Source organism: Callithrix jacchus, chromosome 4 (genome assembly GCF_049354715.1).
Source record: "Callithrix jacchus isolate 240 chromosome 4, calJac240_pri, whole genome shotgun sequence".
In the NCBI taxonomy this organism is placed as follows: Eukaryota; Metazoa; Chordata; class Mammalia; order Primates; family Cebidae; genus Callithrix; species Callithrix jacchus.
Genome location: NC_133505.1, coordinates 162,112,626 through 162,126,243, shown reverse-complemented (window position 1 = coordinate 162,126,243; position 13,618 = coordinate 162,112,626). Strand labels below are relative to the sequence as shown.

The window sequence follows — 13,618 nt, the reverse complement described above, 5'->3', positions numbered from 1 at the left end:
GTGCTCGGCTCCCCAGAGAAACGGCCCTCCACCCAATGCAGGGGCAATCACAAGCCCCAGGAGCAATCAGCCCAAGATTCTCAAGGTAAGTGAGACAGCCTGAGAAAGACCACATCCTCCCATAAAATATGAAAAAGCTCACAACTTGCTTATTGGTTCATTTGATTTAATATCAAAAAATTGGAACAGTATTACAATCCCCTTAAGTGCTCCTTTGAGATTTAGACAAAAGAAGTAACATATATTTGCTGATTTGGTTTAGATTTTTGAAGTTTAGACTTCAGTACTCTAGCACAATCTTAAGGTATTTGGTAATTCTACAAGTTTAATTTTTAAATGTTAGAGTTAACTTTTATATCATGCTTTTCAAAAACTATATGAATTTAACAATGTACTCCGCTCCCTATATTCCTTTAAATATTACCCAAAACACAACCCTCATATACCCCTCTATGTTTTACTGCCTTGACTACACACAGGGATTTTATGTCTCTTATTTGGCATTGCCGTTTATTGTCACTTCCCCTATAATTCTGGTTTTTGCTGGCCTACTTTTTTATTTTATCATTTTGAAAGTCTTTCTTCACTATGCTTAGTTAAGTCAAACTTTGAAACTCTTGGTAAATGCCATAAAATTTTTCTTAACATGGAACAAGATCGCCACCGAGTGGCCATGCTGAGCTTCACTCTATGCATTCTTCCAGATTTTTCCCCTCACATGTTTATTTATCTGGACTACAGAAAAGAGGTGTCCTTAAAGAATAGACCAACCCCTTCATTTTTCAGAGGAGAAAACTGAAGGTCTGAAAGGTTAACATTTGGCCAAGTCAACAATACCACAATAAGACCCATGCCTTTTGACAGCCTTCAGTCCTGTTTTCAACGACTACCTCAGAACTGGAGGTGATCTTCAGAATCAGCCAATCCAAGCCCTCTATCACACAGATGAGGAAACTGAGGCACAGAGAATAAAAACGGCTTCTCAAGGTTTATGGAGCTGACTAAATGGGACAAAACCAAGCTTTATTAACAGTTAGCCTGATGCTAATTCTCCTACGTAAACCAATCTTGTTTTAAATATATTTTCCCCTTGGATTATCGTAATTCCAGTCTTTAATAGGTGACTGTTGTAGATAAGCATAAAATGGTCAACTCTTGCCTTCCTCAAAATGAGTAAGATTACACAATGGGAACCCTCAGAAAGGTAAAATCCATTCTCATTAATGAACTGTTCATTGTTGGTATATGCAAATATATTTCACCACTTTTGTTTATACTTAGGAGGTGACAGATTTAATTAAAGGCAATTAGAAATTCTAACTATGCCTTCTTTTTGTCTAAAGAAAATGCTCATCTCTGATTCAAAATGTCTTAATTCTAATTTCAATACTTGCATTTGAACATTTCTTTGGCAAGTTAGGGATGACTTCATGCCTTTCAGTCCCCTCTCCACTAACTTCAAAGTCCTCTTAATGATGTAAGAAAGAGCCACAACATTGAAGATTCCTTATCACGCTAAATAATTTTGAGTTCCTCAACTCTAAAGTGAGTAAGATTCATACAGGGTAGCAGATGCTGCCTGGCTTTGCCCCATCCCATATCCCCATGGCCCTCCTGAGTTCATCTGCAGCTGTGGTCCCAGGCAAACTGACAGCTCCCCACTTCCCTTGCTGTATTCCATGCTTGAGGGCTTTGGAGCCTCCCCAGCTTCTGGTGGGACAATGCTGAGTTGGGCTGCACAAAGTTTTTCAAAAGATCCCCTGGGATTGAGCCCTAGTTGCCCTGGAGCCCTAACATTAAACTACTAGCTCACCCCTTGAATTGGCCCTTCTCCTTTTCCCATGCATTTTCCCCACTTCCTCACCTGTGCTTCCTGGGATCACCTCTCCAAGAAGAACAATTAAACAAGCAAACAACCCGGATCCACATCCTTGCCTCAGGGCCTGATTTTTGGGGGATGCAAACAACTGACTGCATTGTAGAGAGCCCTGCTTTGCCTTGATGACACAAATCTAATAATGGTATCCCAAGAGGTTGTTCCATCTGGCCTTTCTCTCTATATACAAGCAGATTAACCAGGAAGTGTGAGAAGTTAAAACATCAGGGCCTTTCACTTGAACGAGTCATTTTCAAACCTTGGCAGGGCCCTAGAAATCTATTCACATGGTATACGCTTTCGTGAAATGCACAAAAGCAAGACATCTTAACCCTAGTCAGTCAAGACCACTGCTCCTTTTCAGGTTGTATTCTGGTGACGAGAGCACTTTGGGAATCTAGCTAAAGGGGAAATGGAGTTAGAAACACACATTTTAATGGAAACTTGGGAAGATGTTTCAGAACATTTCAGCAAAATAAATGCAAACATATAGATTCCTGTTGGGAGAATATGGAGCGTGCTTTCTGGTATCTTTAAATCATGTATTTGAAGAACTGAGATAAAATGTTGATTAAAAAGTAGCAGAGTAAGAAACAAAAGCCATATAGTGAGCAATAAAATCAATAGAAATTATTCTAATATAAAGAAGTAAACTGCAGCAAAAACATTCAGCATATCAAATGCAGTCAGAAGAACAGAGTAAAAATAGTGATAGGCTTATGGATTATTTGATAACCCAATTAATAGACACAAGTGAATCATATTAATACACTGGAAAAAACTAAATATCCCAATTTTGACACCAAATATTGACATCAATGAATAAAATATGAAGTCACAATACTTTACCACAATGCGGACACCTAATGACAAATGGCTTAATGAGTGTCATTAATTCAAAGTATTCAACATAGGATAGTGCACTAGAAAGTTTGAAATGCCCTAAAAACAAACAGATCATATGTGCATAGGTTTTCCAAATTTGAGGGCAATCCTAACAATTTCTTTTTGAGACAGAGTTTCGCCCTTTTCACCCAGGTTGGAGTGCAGTGGCGTGATCTCAGCTCACTGCAACCTCCGCCTTCTGGTTTCAAGCAATTCTCCTCCCTCAGCCTCCTGAGTAACTGGGATTTCAGGTACCTGCCACCACACCCGGCTAATTTTTGTATTTTTAGTAGAGATGGGGTTTCACTATGTTGGCCAGGCTGGTCTCAAACTCCTGACCTCACCATCTACCTGCCTCAGCCTCCCAAAGTGCTGGAATTACAGGCGTGAGCCACCACGCCCGGCAATCCTAACAATTTATATGATATTGCCAACTATGAGTTGTGAAAGCTATAAGAAATGTTTCTAAATTATCAAAAAAAAAAAAAGCAAACTGTAATCAATCATGGTAGAGGAAAGACTACATTATCTTTCTATTTTCTCTATGGAATATATTCCCAAAATATTATCATATAAAGATGAAATTGAAGAGTTTGCTTTTAAAAATGGAAGGGAAAAATTATCAAAGAAGTCTGAGAGTAGTAAATCAACTAAATATTAGGCTAAATAAAATCAAATGTGTTCATTTACTTTTATAATAAAAATATTGGATTACTTTTCAGGATTTGTTATGTTTGTGCTCTTTGTCATTAAGTATCTGTCATTTCCTGTCAGTCCTTTTCTTATTCCAAATAAATGGCTTTGAGACTTAATTTTATATTTATAATGTTGTATTCTTTTTTTTTTAAAGAAAGCCTCCTAAATTATATAGGCTTCCAGGCCCATTTCTTGCCAAAGCTTCCTCTAACAGGGAAGGGCCTTTCTCCTGTAAGAAAAAAAAAAAAAATGTAAAATGCTTTATGCACTTAATACACAAGAAAAGGACACGTATCAGAAGACTCCCAAAAAGCCAATGCATATAAGAGAGTGGGAAAATAGTATACAACATTTCTCACAGGACACAAATCATTATACTTTACAATAAATTACATTGAGAGTATATACATTTAAATTACATGCCTACCACATTTGTTAGTCACCTGCACCGCTAGCGGTTCTCAAACTCAAAAAGCAAACAAAAAAAGTTTGTCATCTGAGTTACAAAGATAGTCATGGCAAGTGAATGAAGGAAAACTGACAGAGATCATGCATCCAAGTACCACGTTACACTTTTTAGGCTTAGGGATTAATAATAAAGTAAGTCAGTGTTTTACAAACTGCAGGTCATAATCATTATTGGGCAGTAAAAATTATGATAAATTGTAACAATCACTTTTAAAAAATAGTTTAGAAAATAGTTTGTAAAAGATTGCATCACAAATATAGCATGTTTTATCAAACTTTTAAGTGCATAGGTGGGTGTGTGTATATACAGGGTTACAATGTAAAAGGCATTTCTTACTGTGGGTCATGATCTAAAAAGTTTGAAAAATACATATGAGGAATACAGGGTTGGGGCCAGGCACAGTGGCTCATGCTTGTCATCTCAGCACTTTGGGAGGCCAAGGTGGGTGGATCACTTGAGGTCAAGAGTTCAAGATCAGGCTGCCCAATAGGGTGAAACCCCATCTCCACTAAATGTACAAAAATTAGCTGGGCGTGGTGGCACATGCTACTAGGAGGTTGAGGCAGAATTGCTTGAACCTGGGAGGCAGAGGTTGCAGTGAGCCGAGATCATGCCATTGCACTCCAGCCTGGGTGAAGAAGCAAGATCCTGGCTCAAAAAAAAAAAAAAAAAAAAAAAAATGTTGGCTGCAGATTGAAGCACAAGAGAATAAGAATAACAGGGACAGTTACAAAAGTTTGTTTTGGCAATCTGCAACAAATCATTTCTAAATTCATTGGAATTTGGGAGGCATTTTTCCTACAGAAATCAGAAGTCATTTGGGCAAAAAATGATCCAGAGGAAAAAAGAGAAAGAAAGAAAGAAAGAGGAAGTCATTAAAGTAGGCTTTTGTAATTTTACCTAGGAATCCAATCACAACTTAAACATAGTTTAAACTAAAAATAAACTAAATTTTAAACTAAAAACAGCTTAAGTCATAATTGGATTCCTAGGTGAAGCTATAAAAGTCTATTTGACTCATAATATATAAATTAGAGTATGTTATGAGGGGGTGTGATGTTAACATATTATGACATGATATAATAAAACATCATGCAAGATAAATGAACTACTATCATTATTATAGTCCTAAGCCAGCACTCCTCTTTCCTTCCCCAAAGTGTCTACCATTTATGAGACTCTTAAGCCAACTGTTTTGAAGATAATCTAAAATTACAGGATTTCTGTCACAGTATCACGTATATAATTTCACAACACAATTTAACATTTTATTATGATAATTCAAGATTTTATATTTTGCACTTCCACTTGATTTGGTATAACTGTTACCTAAACCTTTCTGCTGAATTAGGACCACTGACCCTTCTTCACTCCCATCCCCAAAAAGAACAAGAAAGTTGTCAAATAGGCTAAAATGAATAGTTTTAAAGTGGGCAATTGTAAGATCAAATGGTGCACTCGTGTTAAGGTATAACATTTGTAATTCTGTCCTTAAGATAAATCTCCAGTGTTAAAATTGTCAATGCCTCTAAATAATGAAGCAAAAGAATAAAGAGTTAATATGCAACAGTCAAGCTCAATAAAAATCTGCAGAAGGAAAAATCATCTTTCATGAAAGCTACAGAATAATAAATAAGCAGTAATCCTCTGAGCTTACTTTGTCATATGTCACAATAACAATAAGGGAACTATATCTGATGGTTATTTGATTTCAATACCATAAGAACACTTATTTTAATACCATACAGTTTGTATGTTGATTATATATAGCTTGATCTCTGTCTACCAGATGAGCGTGTTCAGACAGGAAGAGAGAAGGAGAAGAGAATTAATGAATTTATGAAACAACTTCAGTGTGTTAGGCACTATATTTGGTCTATTACATGCATTGTCTTATGAAGTGTAATGAGACATAACATATATTTTGTAAAGCTATCAGGCATCTATTACCATTCTCATGTTACAGTTAAAGCAGCTACATTGGTTTTCTGTGGCTGACATGACAAATTACCATAGACTGAGTGGCTCAAAACAATATGAGTGTATTATCCTACCATTCTGTCATTTAAAGGTCTGAAATGGCTCTCACTGAGCTCAAATCAAGATGTCAGCAGGACTGCCTTCCTTTCTGGAAGCTCTAGGATAGAATCAATTTCCTTGCCTTTTCCAGCTTCCAGAGGATGCTCAATCTTCCTGCCTCTTGAACCTCTCCCTTCTTCTTCCTCCATCTGCAAAGCCAGCAACATCAGGCCAAGTCCTTCTCACACTGACATCTCTCTGGCTCTCTCTTCCAATTCTCTTTTCCACTTTTAAGGACTCTTTATTGCAATGGGCTCACACGCATAATCCAGAATCATTCCTTATTGTTTTTTTTTTTTTTTAGACAGTCTTGTTCTGTCACCAGGCTGGAGTGCGGTGGCGCAATCTCAGCTCACTGTAACCTCCCCTTCCCTGGTTCAAGCAATTCTCCTGCCTCAGCCTGTAGGGATCGCTCCTGCAAGGGATCCTTGACAGGACCCTCACCATCTTGAGCTTGAGCCCATACATGTTTCTCCTCTCCTGGAGGCTGTTCAGCTAAGGGGAAAACAGGAAGTCTGGTTGCACTGATTTTATAAACATCTATCTTTGCCTCTGACATTTGCAACAGGATGGCTGAGCTCATGCTTTGTGGTCTAACGAGATATTGTGTGGTTAGACATTGTGTGCCTCCTAGTTCCTTCTCTGTACAATAACTGTATGACTTTGTTTACCTCTGCTAACTCAATCATATTGTTTGCATATGATTCTATACGAATAGGCAAGGTTAGAATGACATTTGGAAAGGTCCAGCTGTACCTTGTTAATGATCTTACTTGCTTGCTTGACTGATTTTAGATAAGCATATGTTTAGATTTATGACCCCCTTTTGCAAACTTTATTGTCCCTTTGCTGTACACCCTATGATTAAGAGTCATACTTTCTGTACCCCTTTTCTTGTGATTTTTGTTCTTGATTTTATTTCAAGATACAATGGAATGTACGTCACTCCTTAAACACTAAAAAGTATATAACCTATGGTGTGCACAAATAAACCTGCTGCTCTGGCATTGCCTGGCAGTCCTCCAGACCCCACTGTCTATCTATCTTTTCTTCCGTGTACTCCCTCTTCCAGGTTGAGAACATTTGAGTGGGGCTGAGGCTCTCCGCTGGTCGGAAGACCCCCAGCAGATGTGCCAGACCCCCACATCAGCCTCCCAAGTAGCTGGGACTACAGGCACATGCCACCATGCCCAGCGAATTTTTGTATTTTTAGTAGAGATGGGGTTTCACCATGTTGGCAGAATGATCTCCATCTCTTGACCTCAGGATCTGCCCCCCTTGGCCTCCCAAAGTACTGGGAGCCACTATGCCCAGCCTTTCCTATCTTAAAGTTAGCTGACTGGCAAGCTACCCTCCATCTGCTACCTTAATTCTCCTTTGCCATGTAACCTCACATATTCACATTTTCCAGACATTAGAATGTGAACATCTTTGGGGGCCATTATTCTGCTTACCACAAAAACTAAGTTCCAAAAAGATCAGGTAGCTTGCCCAAAGTCACATAAGTAAAAGGAGGATGGAGCCTGGATTTTTATCCAAGTTTTCTTAACTCCAGCACCCCTGCTCTATTCATTACAGTTTGCTGTGTAATTTGTGTCTAAAATTGGCAACAATCTCCATGGCTTGGGTCTGATCAGGAAACCTATCTTGGTGCCACTTGAGTGCCAGGCACCCTCCTGGTGCTGCATACACAAAGTTAAATAAAATACATTGTTTTCTTTGAAGAGCTGAGAGTCTGACAAAGGAGGCCCTGACATTATATCATATTACAACGCAGTATATGATGATGCAAGTTACTACATTGCAAAATGCAACACGTAGTCTGCTGTGTTTATGAATGCAGCACAACAGGACCTTAGAGTGGAAGGGATCAGGACCAGAGTGGAGAGTGCGACAAGAAGGTGGTCAATAAATCTCAAAAAATTTCTCACAAGGAGTCACACTTGTGGTGGGCCCAGAAAAATGAATAGGATTTCGTCCAACAAAGCAGATAAAGAAAGTTGCAGAGGCATTCTTGTCGGGTAGCAGGTTCCTGATATACTAGGGAAATAAAGGAAGGTGTGATAGAAATGCAAGTAAAAAGGAATTTAGACCCATATTGTTTCAGACCCAGAGTGGCACAGTAAGAGGTCTGAACATTCTCCCTTTAAGTGGAAAAAGGGAAAAATGTTAAGCTAAAGAGGAGCATGAGCTGGAGAAAGAGATCTAGTTTAGAAACATAAGCTTCTTGGAAAGGCTAATGTGATGGTTTCATCATAAGGGTTCTTGGGAAAAAATATAAGATAGTCTACAAAAAGATCTATCCAGGACTTTTAAAAGTTCGAAAACAGCTATAATTTTTGGAGTTGCATATTCTTATAGAAAATAAAGTGTACCCTAACTAATCAGAGGAAGTCATTTTCATTCATTTATTTAGCAAATATTTATTAAACATCCATTGTGTAACAGAATTTTTTCTAGGTAAACAATTGGTTCATTTTAGTGAACAAACAGATACCGCCCTGTTTTCATGGATCCTGCATTTTAGTAGAAAAGACAGACATATACACAGAAAAACAAATAAGCAACAAAAATAACAAAAACAAAGGGTAGTTGTACCAAAGGAGCAAACAAGACTGAGATGAAGAGTCACAGAAGAGGTAGTAAGACCCTTGAGTAGAAACAGTACTGACTGATACTTAGCCTGAATGTATCAGAATGGCCATACTGTATTAGTTACAATATTGAATTAGAACACAGCCACACCTGCCAAAAATACATGCTGCCAGGCTCCCCAAAGAACCCCCCACTGGTGCCTGAGTCATAATGGATTCTCCCTTAAGACTTCCTAGCAAAACCTTAAGGAGAGTTTGTCAAAGGTCAAATTAGGTTCTTCTCTTGTTAGAATTTGTCAAGAAAAGCTCTAGCTGAAAAGGTCACCTTGAAGTTGAGACAGAAAAAGAAAAGGCGATAGCCAGCTGAAGAGTGGGAGGTGATCATCCCAGGCAGGGAAAACTTTATATGCAAGAAAAGAGAGGAAGCAAGCACTTGGCATGTTTGAGGAACTGAAAAAGGACCAGCATGGCCACAGCTTATCTTTGGGAACGTGGAGCTAAATGAGGTTGGACATAGGTTTTTTAGGCCATAGCAAGGGATTAGATTTTTATTTTAAATGCAATGGGAGGTCCCTGAAGGGTTGTATGCAGATAAGTGAAGTGATCCAATCTCCACTTTTAAAGATCATTTTGCTGCTGAATATAAATGTAGAACAAGATTGAAAGCTCTTGTGGGAATGAATGTGAAAGACTCTGGCAGTAGAACTGGAGAGAAGTCAAGTGTGATATCTATTGTTGAGACAGGATTTTGGGAATTGATGATGGTATGGGATATAGGTGTTGGAGAGATCATTGATAAAGGTGGTGATATCAGATAATAGATTTTCAATGTAGACAAAACAGCTGTGTATTGGAAGAGCATGCCATTTAGGATTTTCATAGCTAGAGAGGAGAATTCAATGCCTGACTTCAAAGCCGCAAAGGACAGGTTAACACTCTTAATAGGGGCTAATGAATCTGGTGACTTTAAGTTGAAACCAATGCTGATGTGTCGTATTAAAAATTCTATGGCAAGTAAGAATTACACTAAATCTAATCTACTTGTGCTCTATAAACAGAACAACAAAACCCGGCTGACAGTACATCTGTTTACAGCATGGTTACTGAATATTTTAAGTCATTGTTGAGACCTACTGCTCAGAAAAAAAAAGATTGTTTTAAAATATTACTGCACACTGACCACACACTTGGCCACCCAAGAGCTCTGATGGAGATATACAAGGAGATTAATATTGTTTTCACATTTGCTAACCATTTAATATCTATTCTTCAGCCCATGAATCAAAGAGTAATTTTTACTTTCGAGTCTTATTATTTAAGAAACACATTTTGTAACAGTATAGCTCCCCTAGACTATAATTCCTTTGATGGATCTGGGCAATGTAAATTGAAAACCTCCTACCAAGGATATACCATTCTAGATGATATTAAGAACATTCATGATTCAAGGAGGATACTAAAACATCAACATTAACAAAAGTTTGGAAGAAGCAGATTCTAACCCTCATGGATGACTTTGGGGGGCTCAAGAATTCAATAGGGGAAGTAATGGCAGATGCAGTAGATGTAGTAAAAGAACTGGAATTAGAAATGAAGTCTAGGCCGGGCGCGGTGGCTCACGCCTATAATCCCAGCACTTTGGGAGGCCAAGGTGGGTGAATCACGAGGTCAAGAGATTGAGACCATCCTGGTCAACAAGGTGAAACCCCGTCTCTACTAAAAATACAAAAATTAGCTGGGCATGGTGGTGCGCACCTGTAGTCCCAGCTACTTGGGAGGCTGAGGCAGGAGAATTGCTTGAACCCAGAAGGCGGAGGTTGCAGTGAGCCGAGATCATGCCATTGCACTCCAGCCTGGGTAAGAAAAGCGAAACTCCGTCTCAAAAAAAAAAAAAAAAGAAGTGAAGCCTGAAGACACAACTGAATTTCTGCAATCTCATTATAAAACTTGAAAAAAATAACAAGGGCAGAAGTCGAGGCAGCAATTAAGAGCCTACCACACAAAAAAAGCCCAGGTCCAGACGGGTTCACAGCCGAATTCTACCAGACACACAAAGAGGAGCTGGTACCATTCCTTCTGAAACTATTCCAAATAATCCAAAAAGAGGGAATCCTTCCCAAATCATTTTATGAGACCAATATCATCCTGATACCAAAACCCAGAAAAGACCCAACAAGAAAAGAAAACTTCAGGCCAATATCCATGATGAACATCGATGCAAAAATCTTCAATAAAATATTGGCAAGCCGATTGCAACAGCAAATCAAAAAACTTATTCATTATGATCAAGTAGGATTCATCCCGGGGATGCAAGGCTAGTTCAACATACGCAAGTCTATAAACCTAATTCACCACATAAACAGAACCAAAAACAAAAACCACATGATTATCTCAATTGACGCAGAGAAGGCATTTGACAAAATTCAACACCCTTTATGCTAAAAACCCTCAATAAACTCGGTATCGATGGAATGTATCTCAAAGTAATAAAAGCTATTTATGACAAACCAACAGCCAATATCATACTGAATGGGCAAAAACTGGAAGCATTCCCTTTGAAATCCGGCACTAGACAAGGATGCCCTCTTTCACCACTCCTATTCAATATAGTACTGGAAGTTCTAGCCACAGCAATCAGGCAAGAAAAAGAAGTAAAGGGTATTCAAATAGGAAAGGTGGAAGCCAAATTGTCTCTATTTGAAGACGACATGATAGTATACCAAGAAGACCCCATCGCCTCAGCCCAAAAACTCCTGAAACTGATAAGCAACTTCAGCAAAGTCTCAGGATATAAAATCAATGTGCAGAAATCACAAGCCTTCCTCTACACCAATAACAGACTTAAAGAAAGCCAAATCAAGAACGAACTGCCATTCACAATTGCTACAAAAAGAATAAAATACCTTGGAATACAACTCACAAGGAACATAAGGGACCTCTTCAAGGAAAACTACAAACCACTGCTCAACGAAATCAGAGAGGACACAAACAGATGGAGAAACCTTCCATGTTCATGGTTAGGAAGAATTAATATCGTGAAAATGGCTATACTGCCCAAAGTAATTTACAGAATCAATGCTATCCCCATCAAGCTACCATCGACTTTCTTCACAGAACTGGAAAAAACCACCATGAACTTCATATGGAACCAAAAGAGAGCCCACATAGCCAAGTCAATTCTAAGCAAAAAGAACACAGTGGGGGCAACACACTACCGGATTTCAAACTATACTACAAGGCTACAGTAATCAAAACAGCATGGTACTGGTACCAAAACAGAGATATAGACCAATGGAACAAAACAGAGGCATCGGAGGCAACACAACATATCTACAACCATACAATCTTTGATAAACCTGACAAAAACAAGCAATGGGGAAAGGATTCCCTGTTTAACAAATGGTGTTGGGAAAACTGGCTAGCCATGTGCAGAAAGCAGAAACTGGACCCCTTCCTGACACCTTACACTAAAATTAACTCCAGATGGATTAAAGACTTAAACATAAGACCTGGCACCATAAAAACCCTACAAGGAAATAGGCAAAACCATCCAGGACATAGGAGTAGGCAAGGACTTCATGACCAAAACACCAAAAGCATTGGCAACAAAAGCCAAAATAGACAAATGGGACCTAATGAAACTCCACAGCTTCTGCACGGCAAAAGAAACAGTCACTAAAGTGAATCGGCAACCAACAGAATGGGAAAAAATTTTTGCAGTTTACCCATCTGACAAAGGATTGATATCCAGAATTTACAAAGAACTCAAACAGATTTACAGGAAAAAAAACAAACAAGCCCATTCAAAATTGGGCAAGGATATGAACAGACACTTTACAAAAGAAGACATATATGAGGCCAACAATCATATGAAAAAATGCTCATCGTCACTGGTCATCAGAGAGATGCAAATCAAAACCACATTGAGATACCATCTCACGCCAGTTAGAATGGTGATCATTAAAAAATCTGAAGACAACAGAAGCTGGAGAGGATGTGGAGAAAAAGGAACACTTTTACACTGTTGGTGGGAGTGTAAATTAGTTCAACCATTGTGGAAGACAGTGTGGCGATTCCTCAAGGCCTTAGAAACAGAAATTCCATTTGACCCAGCAATCCCATTACTGGGTGTATATCCAAAGGACTATAAATCGTTCTACTATAAGGACACATGCACACGAATGTTCATTGCAGCACTGTTTACAATAGCAAAGACCTGGAATCAACCCAAATGCCCATTGATGATAGACTGGATTGGGAAAATGTGGCACATATACACCATGGAATATTATGCAGCAATCAGAAATGATGAGTTTGTGTTGTTTGTAGGGACATGGATGAATCTGGAGAACATCATTCTCAGCAAACTGACACAAGAACAGAAAATGAAACACTGCATATTCTCACTCATAGGCGGGTGATGAAAAATGAGAACACATGGACACAGGGAGGGGAGTACTAAACACTGGGGTCTATTGGGGGGAAAAGGGGAGGGCCAGTGGGAGGGGGAGGTGGGGAAGGATAGCCTGGGGAGAAATGCCAAATGTGGGTGAAGGGGAGAAAGGAAGCAAAACACACTGCCATGTGTGTACCTATGCAACTGTCTTGCATGTTCTGCACATGTACCCCAAAACCTAAAATGCAATAAAAAATTTTTTTAAAAATAAATAAATAAAATTTGAACAAATGAGGAGTTGCTTCCTAGGAATGAACAAAGAAAGTTATTTCCTGAGATAGAATCTACTGCTGGTGAAGACGCTGTGAACACTGTTGAAATGTCAATACAAGATTTAGACTATTACGTAAACTTAGTTGATAAAGCAGTAACAGAGTTTGAAAGGACTCATTCCAGTTTTGTAAGAAGTTCTACTATGGGTAAAATGCATTGTCTGCTACAGAAAAATCTTTCACAAAGGGAGTCAAATGATGCACAAATACATTGTTGTCTTATTTTAAGAAACCACCACCCTGATCAGTTAGCAACCATCAAGTCAAGGCAAGACCCTCTACCAGCAAAAA

The 13,618-nt window shown here is 38.8% G+C and overlaps 1 long non-coding RNA gene across 2 annotated transcripts in view; it reads right to left on the bottom strand.

The window, feature by feature from the left end:
• The window catches only part of LOC128931850 (uncharacterized), a 53,541-nt gene that overhangs the window by 28,550 nt on the left and 11,373 nt on the right, over positions 1 to 13,618 (bottom strand). The window lies entirely within an intron of this gene.